This window comes from Etheostoma spectabile, unplaced genomic scaffold (assembly GCF_008692095.1).
Source record: "Etheostoma spectabile isolate EspeVRDwgs_2016 unplaced genomic scaffold, UIUC_Espe_1.0 scaffold00003052, whole genome shotgun sequence".
Taxonomy (NCBI): Eukaryota; Metazoa; Chordata; class Actinopteri; order Perciformes; family Percidae; genus Etheostoma; species Etheostoma spectabile.
This window is the reverse complement of record NW_022602987.1, coordinates 2,239-22,975: the sequence shown is the minus strand read 5'-3', so window position 1 is coordinate 22,975 and position 20,737 is coordinate 2,239. Positions and strand designations below refer to the sequence as shown.

Below are 20,737 nucleotides of genomic sequence, written 5' to 3'. Positions count from 1 at the left end.
TCTAAATGATTTATCTATTCGGAGTAGTGTCTTTTATTTTATCTTGTATAAATTGCGTTAACTTTAAGATTAATTATGGTTAGTATTTTCTAATTTATGTCTGTGTGTGTGTAATGAAATGTCATAAAGAGTATTGTCAAAGAAAGGATTGTAGGACCCCAGGAAGAAAGCTTGTAGTTCATGCTGAAGCTAATGGGGATCCAATAAAACAAACACAGTTTACTTCAACATTTTTCCCGGGTAGGGGTTTCTGTAGAAACATTCAGGGGATGTAGCTCAGTAGTAGAGCGCATGCTTTGCATGTATGAGGCCCCGGGTTCAATCCCCGGCATCTCCAACAAGTGTTCTGTTACAACAGTCTGTAAAAGAGCTGCAAAACCTCTTATTCTGAAAGACAAAAGTATTAAAAGGCAATCTCCTTGTCTTCATGGTAATTAACGCAAAAATCAGTCTCAATGACCAGATGTGTTGCAAGATTTGCAGTGAACAGTGCATTGTCCTAATGGGGATCAAATAAAACAAACAAACAAAATGCCTTAGCAATTTTGCATCAAGGAAACGTGATCAGTCAGTGACTAGAAGGGCAATGTTCTAGTAGTTTGTTTGGCATGTAGTGTTTTTATGGCAACACTGCCAGATTGAGCTGTCTGATTATATTGAACAACAGACTACTTTTGACGCAAAACATTATACCAAAATTGGAAATTGAGTTTTGGTAAAAAGGAAATGCAGCTTGGATTTGTCACTGACTTGAAAGACTATGGTCAGGTAGATTGTCATGGGGTCTGACCGATTCAGTTTTCCGATAGCGTTCTTCTCTTATTCAATGATCTTAGAAAAAGTAAAAGAAATTTGCAAACGTTCAGGGGATGTAGCTCAGTGGTAGAGCGCATGCTTTGCATGTATGAGGACCTGGGTTCAATCCCCGGCATCTCCAGCTGGTATTCCTTGTCCAGTCTGTCAAAGAGCTGCAGAAGCTCTTATTCTGAAAGAGAAAATGAAACAATACAGCGAGTATTAAAAGGCCATAAAGAGGATGATTAACTTATCAAGTGTCTAAAACCTCAGTGCACTTTACCCATGTCCTGCTTTACTCAACAATTGAAAAGGATTAGTGCATATTTGAATAGCACAGTGTTGTGAGTTGCCGTGACCTCCTTGCATTTATGGTAATTAATGCAAAATCAGTCTCAATGCCCAGAGGTGTATCAAGATTTGCAGTGAACATTGCGTTGCCCAGTGATGGTGGTATAGTGGTGAGCATAGCTGCCTTCCAAGCAATTCATCTGGGTTTTATTCCCAGCCATTACATTAGTTTTCATTGTGTGGTTACTTGCTTTATTTGTGAAGATTAGCCAGAAAGGTTACTCGCCCAACCTGATTTGATAAAATATTAGATCTCTGTTATGGTACAAATAAGGGAACATATCAATCAATCAAGCTGCCTCCATGAGGATCCACAGACACAGGAAGTGCACTACGATTTGCACTTTGCCCGTGTCTGGTAACTACTAATAACCAATCGAAAAGTTTATGAACATTTGTTCCAATAGGTCTGGCACTAAATTACAGGTAGTTGTAGCCGAGCGGTTAAGACAATGCACTAGAAATCCATTGAGGTCTCCCCGTGCAGGTTTGAATCCTGCCGACAACGAGAGGTGTTCCTCAAGAGTGGTAGCAAAGACAGTGTTATCTCAGAAGTCGTGGAAGCAACCCATCTCCACCAATGCATTTCTCATCATTTATTTTCAGTCTGTGTCACAAGATTTGCAGTGAACGTTGTATTGTCCAGAAGAAAGGCACCAGGTGTGTTACTTTTCAACTATGATTTATACCATAGCAGTGCAATCATTTTGCCCAGGTTTGATTTCCAGCCATCGCAGTTACATTACAGGTTTTGAAGTCATAAACAATTACATTACATTTTTTACCCAGGTTTCTTCTTTTATTCAGTGATATTTCAATTTCCTTGCGGGAGTCATCCCAAAAGGATTAATAAAGATAAGTCTATCTCAGATAACAGTTTTAAAAAACTGAAAATCTTCAGGAGATGTAGTTCAGTGGTAGAGCGTATGCTTTACATGTATGAGGACCTGGCATCTCCAGCAGGTATCATGGTAGAGTTTTTAAAAGAGCTGCAGAAGATATTACCTCCTGTGGTAATCTGACTGGTAGGGTTATAGAACGTAGTGGTAGACTAAGACCTCTTGTGACACAAACTAAGCAGTCTGTATAAGCGGTAATGTACTAAGCAATCACTTTAAATGTACATGTTTTACAGTCTCTATTTATGTACTTGTACTATGTTGTAGCATATTTATTACTTTATGCAATGAGCATTGCAGAGATTTCACTTCAGACACTTGCAGCAACAGATGCATTGTTAAACATCAACAAACAGTACATAGACTTAATTTGAAACAAAGCACAGTAATTAGCAGAGGATGGTTTCAATCCATCGACCTCTGGGTTATGGGCCCAGCACGCTTCCACTGCGCCACTCGGCTCCGTTTTTTCAGACCTTCAGGTTTGGGAACCTGTGGCAACGTCGGTTCCAACAGCTTACGGGTAGTAAAGTTAAACATTTGGTAGACCTTGCAACTATCTTTTATGTGAGATTCCTGATAACTCACACAGTGATTATTCACATGTAACACTTGTGATTGGCTGGTGTTTTAAAAAGGGCATTGTGAGTGCAGATATAAACATCAGTAAGGAGTCTACCAAGTTGCCTCTTATAATTTTAGTTTGGACACCCAGTGAGGCTTACCGCGATGGTTTGGACTGGGTCGACTAGGGTTTTCTGCTGCTCTTGATCAGATGGCTGTGCTCACTCTGGTTTCTCTTTATAATGCACAAGACTTTTGCCTTTTACTAAAGACTTCCTTGGAGGGGAACGCCGTTAAGTTGAAACTATTTTTGATGGGCTTTGCTGTTTGGCTGAGCCTTTGTACTTGCTTTGGCTTACCTTTGCTTTTACTCATCAGCTCTGTTTTTATCCCACCCAGAACAGAGATTTTAGACCTGGAATGAGCCATCTTTTATTTCCTGTGGAGGTCCAAGTTGGAACGAGTGCAAAGAAGAGTGATGAAGAAGCCAAAGGAGAAAGCAGGGTAAGGAGTGCCGGACCTGTTATTGTTTTTAGGGAGCAGATTTACAGCTATACACATAACAGCAGCCACGGGATCATACCTCAGAAGATTGAAGACCTTACCCTCTGATCTTAATGTCAGATGTAGGTGGGGGAGAGGCCATGGCTGCTAAGAGAGAGAGAGAGCTTGCAGCAAGGTGGATGCTGTGTGGGATCTTGTCCACTCCTGGCGCTTGCTTCTGGGAGAGACACGGACGGTGTTTCACCCTTCGGATGGCGGAGGAGGGTAGGGTGGTGGTGGGATGAGCAGCTATTCGCCATCTTTAGGACTCGGATAGAGAGAAAATGCATTAGTGACAGTGTTCATATGTCCTTACTGTGTTATCTGTCTTCTCTAGAGTTAACTGTTGATGCACCCTCTTTTTTTTTTTTTTTTTTTTTACAGTTGGCTTCATTAAACCACTGATTAGAACATTGATTATTTTTCTCTTATTAAATCAGATCTTGAGTGCTTTTCATTTTTGCCCCTCAAACGTTTTTCTACTTTTCTTCTAAATCCTGTTTTAGCATTCTAAGTTTACCTGTACTTACAGAACCTTTTTCAGGAAACCCAAATTTTTTCACCCAATATGGAGGAGTAATGGCTCTTTACAGTGAATATGAAAAAGAAGATGTTCTCAAATTCAGCCCAGGTAAATGCTCAGCCCATATTCACACAGACCTAACCCTACTCACTTAATGCTGGTTATAATATTCTAATAATCAATGCCAGAGAAAAATGACAAAGTGTGATAACATTTTTTATAATGTATAACAAGTATTGTCTTTTTACAGTAAAGTATTGGCTTTTTCCTTGCGTAGGTTTTTTTCCTAATAATATTAACAAGCATACCGTAAGTTAAGGTACCTGTGTGTGTCACGATGTGGCGGACAGTTGCATGCAGGTAATGTAGCCGAGTGGTCAAAGGCCCTGGATTAAGACTCAAGTCTCTCTGGGGTCGTGGGTTCAACTCCCATCACTGCAATTTTCAAGTATTACATAGCTGGAAGCCAACCAATGTGATGTCTTACAGCTGTGTCATTTGGGCTGAACTTGGTGAAGTAACTAGAATCAGCCATCAATCACCTTGCTGAGATTGTTCCTTGTTAACCTGAGGTTGGTGAACCCTCCTATTCCAGCATTTTGAGTAGAAAATCAACAAATAATTGTGATAATTAATCGTGATCTCCATATTGATCAAAGTAATTGTCATTATCATTTTGGCCATAATCATGCAGCCCAAAGAGATTTCATCAAACCAGGTTGGGCAAGTAACCTTTCTGCTGACTTCTTGTAAAAAAAAAAAAAAAAAAAAAAAAGCAAGTAACATCACTCAAACAAAGCTACTGCGATGGCTGGGAATCGAACCCAGGTCAACTGCTTGGAAGGCAGCTATGCTCACCACTATACCAGCATCACTGCACAATGCAATATTCACTTCAAATCTTGTAATAGAGCTGGGTATTGAGACTGTAAGTGCACTCTATCACTGAGCTACAGGCCCTGATGAGTCAGAAATTCCCTCCAGGGGGTCATGTTTCATTACATCAACAAGAATGGGAAGTGTGTTCATATACATTGTTGCCCTTCGATAGCTCAGTTGGTAGAGCGGAGGACTGTAGAGGCATTAAACTGAAATCCTTAGGTCGCTGGTTCAAATCCGGTTCGAAGGAGCAGTCTTTCCAAGAGTTTCCCTTCACAGATCAATGAAGTCTTTCTGATTCTGATGTAGAGATGGACAGATGACCTAAAAGCATAATACTTCTTGCCAAGACAGAACAAGAAAAAAAAGACGAGGTGGGGGAGATAGAGTTAAGTCCTGACAGAATAGAGAACTAAAAATAAAAGATGTGAAATAGTGCCAAGTGTCACCAGAAGAATTGGAAAAAACTAGCTTCTCTTTTCTCCTGTTTTGTAAACAACCCAAAGTTTTACAAAACAACATATAACTTTCCCCGAATCCCTCAGTTAAATCACAGTCAATATTTGTCTCAAAAACCATCTCAATGTCCAATTTAAATAATTTATCCAACAGAATTGAAACTTAAAGTTACCCCCGCTGTTTGAAAATGCTTCCTTGTCGTTTGGATTTCAGAGATGAATCAGCAGAGCCCTCCTTGATGGGAAAATGCAAAGACATAACAAATTCAGTTGACCACAAATCTAAATCAACCAAAAACAAGTCCACAAACTTATTCTTTCAAATCTTATACCTGAATCTTTCAAGACCTGACCACTACCTGACCGGGAATTGAACCCGGGCCGCGGCGGTGAGAGCGCTGAATCCTAGCCACTAGACCATCAGGGAGTCACATCTGTCAAATTTATCTTTGTAGATGTGAGTTTCCTTTTCACTTACTGGAATGACTCATATTGTTTTAGGCGAGGAATGGCGCCTGGCTAGAGCTTCAGAAGGCAGGACATGACAGATTACACATCTGTCACATAGTCAGTTTGTGACATGTTTAAACGATAATTACTCATCATTTGGCTCTTTATAGATGTTACATTTTCTTTGTAGAGTTTGTACTGGGGGTAAAGTTGGAAATGACAACGAACAAGAGATTTAGTCACTAAAGAGCACTACGAGCTAGCCAGGAGTCAAACCTAGAATCTTCTGATCCGTAGTCAGACACTTTATCCTCTGCACCAAAGCTGGGGAACAATAGCCTGTAAGGGGGGAAGAAGAGGAAAAAGGGGAAGAGGGAGGGAAGAAGGAAAAAGAGGAAAAGGAAGACGAAAAAGGAGGAAAAAAGAGGAAATGAGAGAAAAGATGAGAAAGATGCCAAATTACACACAAAGGAAACTCACATCTACAAAAATAAATTTGACAGATGTGACTCCCTGATGGTTTAGTGGCTAGGATTCGGCGCTCTCACCGCTGCGACCGGGGTTCAATTCCCGGTTAGGGAATGGTCAGGATAAAGGAGTAATATTTGAAAGAGTAAGTTCCTGTTTCAAAATGACATGTTTTGAAACCATATACAACAGAAATATTACGTATCAAACAGGTTCTACTGAGAGTTGAACTCAGATCGCTGGATTCAGAGTCCAGATTGCTAACCATTACACCCTCGAAAGTCTTGCGAGGGTTTGGTAGGAAGTTTCTTTCATAATAGCCATATGTGTGATATTAAAGGCACACAACAATCACAACAATTAAAATATCACGCCCCAATATATTCTCGGTTTTGAGTCCTCGCCCTGACTATTTACGACATGGCCAGACGTAATCCGGCTAAGAAGCAGCACTTTTTAGAGGTGGAGATTGAAACACTGACATCTCAGTTTAATTTGCAGTAAAGTATACACCTACATGTGAAGTGTACCCATATTTAAATAAACACACGGTAGCAAAGTTTATGCAGTATTTTTTTATTTTTTTATTTTTTTCGTGAGTCAGTGCAAATATTAGTGCAAATCAGTATTGCACTGCTTTTCAGGTTGTTGTGGCCGAGTGGTTAAGGCGATGGACAAAAAATCCATTGGGGTCTCCCCTCGCAGGTTCAAGTCCTGCCGACAACGAAAGTAGTAATTCAAAGGTGGTCACACATCCCTTTATAGCAGATGTGCCTTCATGGACAATATTGTAATATCAAATAATCACCAGAAGCCACTGATGCATCTCTGAGCATTTATTTTCAGTCTCAATGCCCAGATGTGTTGTTAGATTTGCAGTGACCATTGTATTGTCCAGCGATGGTGGTACAGTGGTGAGCATAGCTGCCTTCCAAGCAGTTGACATGACTTTGATTCACGGCCAGTAACTTTCTTTGAGTGATGTTACTTGCTTTATTTGTCAAAAAGTAACCAGAAAGGTTACTCTCCCAACCCGGTTTGATAAAACATTACATCTCGGTTATATGGCACAAATAAGGGAGCATAACAATCAATCAAGCTGCCTCCATGAGGGTCCACAGACACAGACATGTTCCACCACCCACAATTAAACCTGTCTCCTCAGCTTCTAGGCGCCGCTGCATCTCCTCCTCTTCAGCTGGAGAGTTTGCATCTGCGTTTGTGAGCTCACAGTTTTATGCCAAGAATGGTCTGGTCTCTCCCTCTCCCCCAGATAACATTCTCTCTGAGTTCCATTCCACATGCACTGAAATCCTAGACTCCATTGCCCCTTATCGGATTAAAGCTGTTAAACCTAAGGCGGACCCCTGGCTAAATGACACCACAAGGGCCCTTAGGCAACACTGCAGACAAGCTGAACGAAGATGGAAAGACAATCTACATGTGTCACTGGGTGTAGTAAGGGACAGTCTATCACATACCAGAATGCTGTGAAGGTGGCAAAGATGCAGCATCTCTCTTCTGTCTTAGCTAGCAATTGCCACAAACCTAGATTGTTATTTAATACTTTTAACTCTGTCATAAATCCATGCACCTCTGCTCCGACCGATGTTTCAATTAGCGCATGTGAGAAATGTCTCTCGCTTATTTTATTGACAAAGTAGCATCTATCAGGAAATTACTGGTGCTAATGTTAAGGTCTTTTTTATCTAATTCTTCTACACACTCAGCTGTGTTTGAGGAATTTAAGCCCGTTTCTCTGACGTTACTTAGTGAGGTTGTACAACACATGAAACCTACCAACTGTCCCTTAGACATTTAGAATGGTGAAGGAGGTTTTTAATAGCACCATTGGGGCGAGTCTTCTTACTCTTTTTAAGTAAATTGCTAAGCCTGTACTTTGTTACTTTTACTTGAGTAAAGAAGTTAAACGCGTACTTCTACTTTTACCAGAGTATTTGTTAACACAATTATCTGTACTTCTACTTGAGTACGGACAGTGAGTACTTTTGCCATCTCTGACGGTCATTGGTATGCAGGTCACTTGATGTAATGCAAGCAAATACATAAGGCCCCACCCAACAGTTTTGTGATACGTGGCGAGCAACTGTATGTCAATGATCAAGCTTGTTGCTGTGACCAAGAAACCACCAGCATAATGACTGATACATCATCAGTTGTGGAATTTTCTTGGATAACAAATATTTAAATTCAAAGTCAGAATCCAATTGACATGTGTTGGAATTTGAAATGTTATATGTGCTTAAACATTATGTGTGATTTGCATTATACATTTAAGCTAAAAAGCAATAGCATTACTTCAACATAAATGAAGATATGTTGGTCATGCTCTAAGTTTGTTGTTATAAGTATGTAGTTTGTTGTTGGTTGTTTGTTGCATTAAGTTGTTTTGCAATACTCTGTTCTATAACATAAGATGTTATGGTACATTCTGTTAGAATCCAGCCTCTTCTAAATGTGTCAGAAGAAGAAGTGATTGTTAGGGCCGCTTCCTGAATCTGGTTTCAGTCCCACTCTTATGTCCACTTATCTTTTGCTTTGCAAGTCCTGAACTGAGGGTCATAAACTTTCAGTCACATTCCCACTGAAAGATAACGAATAAGCACACAAACACATCACATCACTGTGACCTGAAGACCCCACCCTATGTGGATTAGACCAGAGATCCAAGAACCAAAGAGCCAGACAAATGTGGGGGAGAGCTGGGTTAGTTTGACTCTGTATTTGTCTCTAGGATATCCTATGTAATAAAAAGGATTCACACATCAACAACTGAGATTTTGACTACTAATTGACTGGACCCTGAGAATGGAGCAGGATTTAGCTCCAACACATGTAAGAACAATACAATGCACGTCCAGCTTCTACATTTCCGCATGAGTCTGCTTCCCCAATTTCTGAGTAACAGGAAAATAGTCTGATAAGCATACATGTGCTGCTCAACCTCAAAAAGCCATAAAGCAAATGCTTGTGGCTTAAAGATCAAGTTCCCGCTCATAAAGCAACAGATAGAAGCAGTCTCTGTGGTGCAATAGGTCAGCGCAGTCGGCTGTTAACTGAAAGGATGGTGGTTCAAGTCCACCCAGGGACGTTGGTTGCCTAAATAATCTGGAGTGAGCCAACTTTGGGATTTATCCTTCTGCAGAAGACCATAGAGCAGCCCAAAGATAACACAAGTGGCCTCATGTCTATCAGAAGTTACAGTTCTACAGACCATGTACATATTAATCTTTAAGGACATTGGTATGCAGGTCACTTGATGTAATACAAGCAAATACATAAGGCCCCACCCAACAGTTTTGTGATACGTGGCGTCCAACTGTATGTCAATGATCAAGCTTGTTGCTGTGACCAAGAAACCACCATCAAAATGACTGATACATCATCAGTCAGCTATTGCACCCCCACTGCTGCTGTATGTGGACTGTGGCTGCTTCATCAGTGAGCGGTCCAGCAAGCTGCAGACAAGGTTTGGGGAGTGGCCAGACCTCCACATACGGCTGGACATCCGGCACTTCATGCGAAGGCTGGTTGTCGGGTGTACCACTGACGCTCATTCCCTCTACCCCACCTTCATGAGCTCATGAGTCTCTCTGCCTGCATAGTTGAGTGGGGTGCAGGGGACCTCTCTCTGTTGCGATGGGCAAAGACAGAGCAGCTCAGGCAGGAGGGTGTGCCAGCCATCACTGATCGTGTGGTGGATGCAAAGATTAGTAAGAAGGAGCTGAGCCAGTACTGTCTCAGGAGGACACACGGTGAGGAGGCCACCAACAGCCTCATTGAGCGGCAGGAACTGGGAGGACCAAACAGGAGGGACCTCATGGGGTTGCCACTGCTGGACCAGGTGCGCATGGAGCACATCTGGCGTGTGCAGCAACAACACGTCAAGTGCATCCAGGACCTGCCTGGTGTGCAGCTTTATACAGAGACGAGCACTATCAAGAAGGGGGGTATTGTCCTGACCAAGGACCCTGGCTGTGACAGTCTGTGGTTTTGGACAGTTACCTTAAAATCTAAAACTGTATATCTTATTGTCTCTGAAACAATAGTTGGCAGTTGGAAGGGTAATGGCACTTTACAGTGAATATGCAAAAGAGGATTTTTCACAAATTGTGATAAAAAAATTTAATAAAGTATTGGCATTTTTCAATAAAGTATTGGCTTTTGCCTTGCAATAAGTGTTATTCCAATAAAATAAACAAGCATACCGTTAGTTAATGTCCGTGTGTGTGTCATGATGTGGAGAATAGTTGCATGGAGGTATTGTGGCCGAGCGGTCTAAGGTGCTGGATTTAGGCTCCAGTCTCTCTGGAGGCGTGGGTTCAAGTCCCACCACTGCCATTTGCAAATTTTACATAGACAGCCAATGTGATGACCTGAAGTTGTATCAGATGAGGTCATCTCTTATTACATAGCTTGGTGAAGTACCTAAAGTCATAAGAGGCAACTTGGTAGACTCCTTGCTGACTCTGCTGTTTATATGTGTACTCGCAAGGCCCTGGCTATAATGACCACCCAATCGTAAGTGTTCAATGTGAAATACTTATTCATTGCCAAAATTGTCGGTAACTGTTACGGGGTGCATGTTGGCCATCATGGTAGAGATACACGACCTATACCATCCAAAGACTGAGACTGTATATGTTAAATGCCCGTATATGTTTAACATGTTCATATGTTTCGTTAATTTTCACACTTTTTAAAATCTTCAGTTAACCTAGCCATTCTCCATTTCACCACATGCTACTGCTGCATTCATCAATCCGTCATTCTGTGTAAAACCATACCATACTTCACAAACATTACCTATTTACAATAACCACGCAACACTCAGATCTCTGTTAACTATGTGTCTGTTTATTTAATTTCAAAGTGTAACACAGGTTAAACATTAGTCATATCAGCTTTGTCTTACCGGCGTCTTCTCGTTCTGTTTTAAGACTACAAACTGACTATGTGACAGATGTGTAATCTGTCATATCCTGCCTTCTGAAGCTCTAGCCAGGCACCATTCCTCACCTAAAACAATATGAGTCATTCCAGTAAGTGAAAAGGAAACTCACATCTACAAAGATAAAATTGAAAGATAAGACTCCCTGATGGTCTAGTGGCTAGGATTCGGCGCTCTCAGCGCCTCGGCCTGGGTTCGATTCCCGGTCAGGGAGTGGTCAGGACTTAATGCACTGTAAAAAAAGATGTAATTTTACATACATTATCACAGCCTGAGCCAAGGCCCAATCTTCCGCGTGACAGGCAGAGATACTGTCCATTATAGTAACGAGGAATGCCCAATCTCTATTTTTGGCACATCAATCTATGGGTGGCGCTATTCCAGCATTTATGCCACAGTAAATACATGTACATATATTTAGGTTTACTACATATTCACTGTCACTCAAATCCATGACAAAGCATCTGTGACTGAATCCATTTTAAAATCTCTATGTGTCAAAAATTAACATGTCTAACAGCATTTTAAACATATACAGTAAACTAGGAATGGTACATTTCCCCACGAACATGCAAAATATCTTTAATCATCAGTTTCTGTAGTGTAGTGGTTATTACATTTGCCTCACATGCGAAAGGTCACCTGTTCGAAACAGCGCAGAAACACACTTCTTTGTTCATGTTGACTTCGCACATTTAAACTGCTGATTTGAACTCTAAATAACCTACACGGAAATATGTTCCTGACATGAAATTGTGGCCAGGCCTACCGCAGTTTCCATAGTGCAGTAGTTATCACATTCTTGAATTCATGAAAATCTTGTCTAAAAATGATGCCGAAAAACTAGTCCATGCATTTGTTACTTTAAGATGGATTACTGCAATTCTTTTTTGTCAGGCTGTTCGAAAAAGTCCATGAAGACTCTTGAGCTGATCCAGAATGCTGCAGCACGTGTTCTGACAGGAACCAGGAAAAGAGATCACATCTCTCCTGTTTTAGCTTCTCTGCATTGGCTTCCTGTAAAATCCAGAGTAGAATTTAAAATCCTTCTTCTCACCTACAAAGCTCTTCATGTTCAGGCACCATCTTATCTTAAAGAGCTCATAGTACCTTGTTACCCCACCAGAGCACTGTGCTCCCAGAATGCAGGGTTACTGGTGGTTCCTAGAGTCTCCAAAAGTAGAATGGGAGCCATAGTGATACTGTCCATTATACAAACAAGGATTGTCTAGGCTCAACTTTTGGTACATCAGATATAGATATATTTAGGTTTACTACATATTTGTATAAATACCATCATGTCTTTTGTATGTAGTTTGCTATTCTGTCATGGATTAACTCTGTCTCCCCCACCTCTTTTTTTGTCTATTCTTACGTCTCGACGCCAGCTGTTGCTAGAAGTATTATGCTTTTGTGTCGTCCGACCATCTCTACATACGTATGCAACTCCCATTCTTGTGAATGTGATAACACAGGACCCCCTGGGTAATAATAATAATGATTTTGCAAAAACATTCACATGAACTCGCATGAGATTTTGGAGGTCAAAGGTTCAATGTCAAGGTGACTTTGTCCTCATGTCTGTCCATCCGATTCTTGTGAATGCAATATCTCTGAACGCCTAGAGAGAAGCACTTTAAATTTGGCATACCTAACCATTTTGCAGATGAACTGATTTCGTTTTTGGAGAGCAAAGGTCAAGGTTACTGTTTCATTATGGCTCGAGAACTGTATATGTATTTCTCCTGAACTGGTTAAATTGGTGCATGTAAATCCCCAGTGGCCTAATGGATAAGGCACTGGCCTCCTAATCCCGGGATTGTGGGTTTGAGTCCCATCTGGGGTGAATTTCAGCAGAGTGGCTCAGCGGAAGCGTCCTGGGCACATAACCCAGAGGTTGATGAATTTAAACCATCCTCTGCTAGCTCTGTTTTGCTGCAGACACAATGGTAGACACTTTAAAAGGGTGATGCATCAAGAGATTACGACTATCAACCTGATTTCCATGGTGAGATGAATCACGATATAACTGCTGGAAAAGTTGTTGACAGCCCATGAAAAGTAATGTTCTCGAGGAACATCATGTTCTGGCGGTTAACTGTCCATTTTGACATATACACAGCCACTACCCTGTCAGGACCCCAGTAGTAATGCTGACTTTCCAGTGATGTGATTGGTAAGTAGTTGGGCTGTATACAGGTTATGATCATATCCATCGGTTGCATGGACGGGACTTCAATAGCCCGGTTCTACTGCTTGATCGCTGTCTTGTCTTTGTCGTTCAACGACTATTTGGGCTCACACCTAAACACACCCGAAGCCGAAAAATCACACTGCACCTCCAAAGTGCTCTCAAGCACTCCCAGCTGTGTGTTTGCAGAAGAGATCCTTGTTTTCTTTTAGCTTGGGAAAAGGCTTTATTTTCTTTTTATTGAAAAAAAGCAGTGTAGCAACGGGTCAGGTGATCTTTAGCTCATTAGATGGTCAGTTAGCACCATCTAGTGGACAGATAGTAGAACTCCATCATCTGATGGGGGACTTCTCTCACACTGATTGGACCAGGTTGGACTGGTTCTGACGTCTCTCTGACTCTGAAGTTATGAAGACGTCACGGCGTCATCGGATCAAATGCACATCGACACCAGAAATTCATACGTAGAATTGTAGAATTATTCTATTAATGTCAAGAAGTAACACAGTTGTAGAAGAAAGACATCCCTTTATACGTATATTCGGTGAGGGGAAATTCACATTGTTCACTCAGTTTGGTTCATTTAATACACACTGGACAGTGAAGTATTGGCAGAGGTGGAAAATAAGGAAATACATTACTTACTTTACTGTATTGAGCAGTTTTGTTGTGTATTTTATATTTTTCAAGTAGTTTTTAAAATGTACTTGATTTTAAGGTAAAAGATTGTATTTTGCTACATTACAAATCCTATCGTTACTAAGTAAAAAGAAGTTTGACTAATGAAAACTGAAAGGAAGAAAAAAATATCACACCGGCTATAACCACTACACCAGACCTGGGCTTTCTTTTTTGTGCCAACGTATGCAGCTTCTTCTTCTCTGGTTGCAAGGCGCAATTAAAAAGAAGTAGAAGGAGTGTAACGTGTTGGAGCGATCGGACCCATGGATGTATTAAGAGAACGGTCGGACCCCTGTGACGGCGAGCTGAGAACTGAATGGGAGACATTACCATGGACGGGAATCAGCTGTTATCCCTCAAAAACATCAGCTCATGGGAAAGAGAGGTCGATACAGAGCGCCGAGGTTTTAACCAAACATGGACGCACAACATCGCCACAACACTACGCCATTTTCTGAAGGGGAGTTCCAATGAAAACCACGTATCTCCAGATGTGTGTTGATGTTGAATGTTTGTGATAAACTGAAGTATGATTTCATAAGAGTGTCATAAAAAAGAATAAATCTGTAAAATAAGAAGAAACTAAATGTCAAAGTTCAACTCAGTTCAGTTTATTTAAGAAGAAGACAGATCAAATTAATAAAACAAATGATTATACATGGGTTAAAAATCCCAGAATTAGCCAAAAGCTCGCAAACCTCCCCCTGAACACAATCAGCTGTTCTCATGGCACAGGGAGCATTTCACGAGTAGAAGGAAAAATGGATTCAATACAATTTCAGCAAATTTTGGAGGCTAACTTGATGCCATCTGTAAAAAAGCTGAAGTTAAAGAGAGGATGGCTTCTACAAACGGATAATGATCCTAAACACACCTCAAAATCCACGGGGGATTACATCAAGAGGTGTAAACTGAAGGTTTTGCCATGGCCTTCACAATCTCCTGACCTCATAATGTAACATAATGTAAATCTATAGATAGACCTTAAAGGAGCAGAAACCTCAAAGAACTGGACTTTTGGAAGAAGAATGGGCAAAGATACCTTCAACAAGAATTAAAGACTATTGGCTTTCCAAGCTGTGATACTTGCCAAAGGGGGGGTGGGGGGTATTAAGGTATTAGGTATTAACTCTGCAGGGGGCCCAAACTTTTGCAGACGTCATTTTTTTTGTTTTCTGTTATTTTGAAAGTGTAAATAAAATCCAACTTTTTGTAACATATTATACAAATGTTTTATCTGTCATTTGATGCCTTTTGGAGATTTTTCCATCTTTTTTTTGGCTTCTTTATGCACATTAACAAATATATTTATCTAGGGTGCCCAAACCTTCGAACCCAACTGTAGTTATTGTTTTCTTCTTGAAGCTGCACTTTCATCTGTCTCTTTGTAGTTTTGCTTATTTAAAGCTAATTTACTTGTTCAGACTATTTGGGCTTCTCTCCAGTGTGAATGCGCTGATGTTTTTTAAGGTGACTTCTCTGAGAAAACGTTTTCCCACATTGTTCACACAAGTACAGCTTCTCTCCAGTGTGAGCACGCTGGTGTTTTTTAAAGCCACCACTATCAGTAAATGCTTTACCACATAGATCACAGCTGTAGGGCTTCTCTCCAGTGTGAATGCGTTGGTGTCGTTTAAGGTGACTTCTCTGAGAAAACGTTTCCCCACATTGTTTACACGAGTACGGCTTCTCTCCAGTGTGAATGCGTTGATGTTTTAAGGTAACCTCTCAGAGAAAACGTTTCCCCACATTGTTTACACGAGTACGGCTTCTCTCCGGTGTGAACACGGTCGGTGTCTTTTAAGACTATCGCTCACAATAAATGTTTTACCACATGTATCACAGCTGTACGGCTTCTCTCCAGTGTGAATGCGTTGATGTGTTTTAAGGGCATTACTATGAGAATACATTTTCCCACAGTGTTCACAGCTGTACGGCTTCTCTCCAGTGTGAACACGCTGGTGCATTACTAGGTTACCCTTCCTAGAAAAGGTTTACCACATAGATCACAGCTGTACGGCTTCTCTCCAGTGTGAATGCGTTGATGTAATTTAGATTACGCTGTACTGTGAAAGCTGCCCCACATTGATCACACCGGTACGGCTTCTCTCCGGTGTGAACACGCTGGTGCATTACTAGGTTACCCTTCCTAGAAAAGGTTTGACCACATAGATCACAGCTGTACGGCCTCTCTCCGGTTGTGAATGAGTTGATGTATCATTAGGTTACTCTTCAGTGTGAAAGCTGCACCACATTGATCACAGATGTAAGGCTTCTCTCCAGTGTGAACTCTCTGATGAATCTTTAAATGTCCAGATGTGAAGGATTTGTCACAGTGTTGACAGTGGTGACATTTGGTCTGTGTCTTCTTCTCTGTTTCTATAGCAACAGACAAACGAGAAAGAGAGAGAAAGACGAGCGAGAGAGAGTTAGTGAACAAACCTTCTTAAACCCTGGACTTGCTCTCACTCTTCATACAATAATTCATGATAAAATGAATGAAATATGAGCCGGTTGCAGACATGTCATCATGGAAGCAAATGTAGTGCTCATACGTTTATAAGTTCAGAAATATTCTACGTTTTTTAGGAAAGTTTCCAAATTTAAATGATTGGCAATTTAAAAACTAAAACATTTGCACTCTCTTCAGTTTTCAGCTGGATCAGCTGGCTCTCTGGTGCAGTCAGAACAACCTTGAGCTTAACACGCTCAAAACTGTGGAGATGATTGTGGACTTCAGGAAGAGACCCCCACTCTTCCCCCATTACCATACTCAACAGCCCTGTGTCTGCTGTGGAATCCTTCAGGTTTCTAGGATCCTCTATATCCCAGGACGTGTGGGAGCCCAACACAGACACATCATTAAAAAGGCCCAGCAGAGGATGTACTTCCTGGTCCAGCTCAGGAAGCTCAACCTGCTTAAGGAGCTGCTGATCCACTTCTACTCAGCATCATCCAGTCTGTCCTCTGCACGTCCATCACTGCACGTCCATCACTGTCTGGTTTGGATCTACCACCATAAAGGACCGAAGCAGACTACAACGGACAGTTAGGACTGCAGAAAGGATCATCGGTGCCAACCTGCCCTCCGTCTAGGGCTGCACGATTATGGCCAAAATGATAGTCACGATTATTTTGATCAAAATTTTGATTGCGATTATTCTCACGATTATTTGTTGATTTTAACCAAAAAAAATGTTGTCGTCACGTAGGCTATTTATAACTGCGAGAGGGAGTGTGATGGACGCTACTCACAGAGACGGCTGACTCATTATGAACGGGTCCAGCACGGGTCGAACGGCGCATACACACGTGTGTATGAAATGTCTGTATCATCAATGGGCTGCATTTTTATGAACTATGATACTCTCGCAATGGGTCACATCTGTGGCCCAGGTCCAGCAGCTCCGTCTCACACGCTATTACTCTACCAACTGAAGTTAGTTGCATTCAATAACTCCTGTGTTCTTCGCCGTGGCGGCCGCGGTAGCAGAGTTACCACGGAAACACTGGTACAAATACGGGTTGCCTCTCTTAACAATATACAGCTGTGTTATTAACAAAACTGTGGACAAATGTCAGAAGTGTGGACGGCTCTGTGTGGCCGGGTGCGGAGTAAGAGAGAGAGAGTAAAGGAGAGATTCAACACAGGCACGGCTTTACAGACAAAATGGGTCACGTAACGGAAAATGAAACCATATCCATATAAACAGCATTGCAGCGGATGCGAGGACATTAGCACCGGTGCGTCCTAGAGGAGCTAACTGCTAACAGACGCTACTAGCACCGACTAGCACTGGTCAATGCTGTTGTCTGAAAAACAACAGAAGGAACAAAGTGTTGCGTTTACTAGCAAACTGGTAAACCTTGAGACCGCCGTATAACCGACTGCTATCTGTTGAGTTTTCCTCCCGTTACTCTGTCCTCTGTGACTGTCTACATCTAGAAATTAAACTGCGCGGTGCAGGAACTACTCTGACTGGCTCATGAGCAGACAGCTTTACGGAGCGGTAAACGGGCTTTGCAAAAAACCCGGAGCGTTCTATGAAATTACGTTTTAAAAAAATAATCGCTCAATCGCGCAAATTTGATTGTGGGAAGTCTAAATCGTGATCGCGATTAAAATTCGATTAATTGTGCAGCCCTACCTCCGTCCATGACTTATACTCATCCAGAGTCAGGAAACGGGCAGGAACCATCACTACAGACCCCTCTCACCCCTGACACAACCTGTTCCAGCTTCTCCCCTCTGGGGGGCGCTACAGAGCACTGTACGCCAACACCAACCGACTCAGGAACAGTTTCTACCCACAAGGCAAGGCAAGGCAAGGCAGCTTTATTTGTATAGCACATTTCAGCAACAAGCAATCAAAGTGCTTTACACAAAATCAGTTAAACAGAATAAAACACAAGTAAAAACAGTTAAAAATCACAAGCATTAAAAAAACGGTAAAACACATGAATAGACAGTTAAAAACAAAGAGAAACAAAACACAAGAATAAAATTTACAGTGCAGCATAAGAAATTTAAAGAAATGATTAGTCATTTAAAGAAAGGCAGCATCAAATAGAAAGGTCTTCAGCCTTGATTTAAAAGAACTGAGAGTAGCAGCGGATCTACAGGTTTCTGGGAGTTTATTCCAGATATGAGGAGCATAGAAACTGAAAGCGCTTCACCCTGTTTAGTTCTGACTCTGGGGACAGAAAGCAGACCTGTCCCAGATGACCTGAGAGGTCTGGGTGGTTCATAGTGTAGTAGCAGATCAGCAATATATTTGGACAAACCGTTAAGTGATTTATAAACTAGCAAGAGTACTTTGAAATCAATTCTTTGAGACACAGGAAGCCAGTGTAAAGACTTCAGAACTGGAGTGATGTGATCCAGTCTCTTGGTCTTAGTGAGGACTCGAGCAGCAGCGTTCTGAATCAGCTGCAGCTGTCTGATTGATTTTTTAGGGAGACCTGTAAAGACCCCGTTACAGTAGTCAAGTCTACTGAAGATAAAGGCATGGACAAGTTTTTCCAAATCCTGTTGACACATAAGTCCTTAACCCTTGATATATTCTTAAGGTGATAGTAGGCTGACTTTGTAATTGTCTTAATGTGGCTGTTAAAGTTCAGGTCTGAGTCCATGACTACACCAAGATTTCTGGCTTTGTCTGTTGTTTTTAACATTGTTGTTTGAAGCTGAGCGCAGACTTTTAATCGTTCCTCTCTTGCTCCAAAAACAACCACCTCAGTTTTTCTTCATTTAATTTCAGAAAGTTCTGGCACATCCAGCCGTTAATTTGTTCGATGCACTTAGTCAGTTTTGTATTGGACTATAGTCCCCTGGCGATAAGGTTATGTAAATTTGTGTGTCGTCCGCATAACTATGGTAACTTATTTTGTTTTTCTCCATAATCTGAGCCAGTGGAAGCATGTAGATGTTAAACAGAAGAGGCCCCAGAATGGAGCCTTGCGGAACTCCGCACGTCATATTTGTACGCTCAGATGCATAATTACCTATAGACACAAAGTAATCCCTATTCTTTAGGTAGGATTCAAACCAGTTTAGTACTGAGCCAGAAAGGCCAACGCAGTTTTCCAATCGGTCTAGTAGTATGTCATGGTCGACCGTGTCAAATGCAGCACTGAGATCAAGTAATACTAAGATTGAAATTTTGCCATTATCTGTGTTAAGGTGGATGTCATTAAAGACTTTGACAAGAGCCGTTTCAGTGCTGTGGTGTGGTCGGAAACCCGACTGAAAGGTATCAAAACTGTTGCTTAGTGACAAGAAATGGTTGAGTTGTTGAAAGACTACTTTTCAATGATTTTACTTAAAAACGGAAGGTTTGATATTGGCCTATAGTTGCTCATTAGTGACTTGTAGGTTGTTCTTTTTAAGAGTGGCTTGATTACTGCAGTTTTCAGGGCCTGTGGAAAGATACCTGAAAGAAGAGATGTGTTCACAATCTGTAGAAGATCAGAAGTCAAACAATTGGAAACATTTTGAAAAGTCGTTGGTAGAACATCAAGGCAACAGGTCGAGGTTTTCAGATGTTGAATAATGTCCTCCAGGTTTGTATGGTTGATCGTGTGAAATTCTGTCATATTGGAACTATTTTTGCTTGAAAACTGTGACAAAACATATCCTGGACTTGATATGGAGGCACTGACTGTTTGTCTAATCTTTGAATTTTGTCTTTGAAGAAGGAGGCAAAGTCATTGCAGGCCTTGGTAGATAGAAGTTCAGATGCTACTGGTACTGGGGGGGTTTGTTAACCTATCAACAGTAGCAAACAAAGCACGGGAATTATTATTGTGTTCTAGAGATAATATCAGAGAAAAAGGACCTTCTTGCATTCCTCAGTTCAAATTATAAATGCGAAGTCTCTCTTATAGGAGTTATAAGGACAGGAGATTTGTTTTTCGCCACCTTCGTTCAGCTCCTACACTCTCTTTTTTCTGTTCTCACCAGTAGGACATTTCTCCATGGAGATCTTTTCTTACCAGATACAACTTTGACCTTAGTGGGAGCAATGGCATCAATAACATTTGTAATTTTACAGTTGAAATTATCTACAAGCTCACTGACTGATAGCCCAGAGAGGGCTGGTGTGTGGAGGAGAAAAGCTGTATAAATGTGTCACTGGTGTTTTCAGTGATATACCGTTTTCTGATTATCTTTGTTTGGACACTTTTGGGCACAGAGATAGTGCCGTTAAAGAAAACACAGGAATGATCTGAGAGCAACGTCAGTCACCACAACCTTGGAAAGTTCAGACCTTTGGAGACAATCAAGTCAGAGTGTGCCCCTTATTGTGGGTGGGCTCCGTCACATGCTGAGTCAGTCCATAGTTCTCAAAAAACACAACACAGCTTTTGTCCCCCTGTCCTGGGGGCTGTCAACATGAATGTTAAAATCACCCGCAATGATTACACAATCAAAGGTTAATGATAATAATAGACAGCAGTTCA

At 41.3% G+C, this 20,737-nt stretch overlaps 6 non-coding genes across 6 annotated transcripts; all 6 read left to right on the top strand.

The window, feature by feature from the left end:
- The first annotated feature begins 265 nt into the window (after window positions 1-265).
- trnaa-ugc (transfer RNA alanine (anticodon UGC)) lies at window positions 266-337 on the top strand. The gene has a single exon. It is a non-coding gene; the product is annotated as a tRNA-Ala (tRNA).
- A 528-nt stretch (window positions 338-865) lies between these two features.
- trnaa-ugc (transfer RNA alanine (anticodon UGC)) lies at window positions 866-937 on the top strand. The gene has a single exon. It is a non-coding gene; the product is annotated as a tRNA-Ala (tRNA).
- A 1,893-nt stretch (window positions 938-2,830) lies between these two features.
- On the top strand, window positions 2,831-2,946 carry LOC116676328 (U5 spliceosomal RNA). Its single transcript, XR_004328647.1, has one exon. It is a non-coding gene; the product is annotated as a U5 spliceosomal RNA (small nuclear RNA).
- Window positions 2,947-4,716: 1,770 nt separating this feature from the next.
- trnay-gua (transfer RNA tyrosine (anticodon GUA)) lies at window positions 4,717-4,804 on the top strand. Its single transcript is given in 2 exon segments — window positions 4,717-4,753; window positions 4,769-4,804. It is a non-coding gene; the product is annotated as a tRNA-Tyr (tRNA).
- A 1,770-nt stretch (window positions 4,805-6,574) lies between these two features.
- On the top strand, window positions 6,575-6,656 carry trnaf-aaa (transfer RNA phenylalanine (anticodon AAA)). Its single transcript has one exon. It is a non-coding gene; the product is annotated as a tRNA-Phe (tRNA).
- A 3,554-nt stretch (window positions 6,657-10,210) lies between these two features.
- trnal-uag (transfer RNA leucine (anticodon UAG)) lies at window positions 10,211-10,292 on the top strand. The gene has a single exon. It is a non-coding gene; the product is annotated as a tRNA-Leu (tRNA).
- The last annotated feature ends 10,445 nt before the right edge of the window (window positions 10,293-20,737 follow it).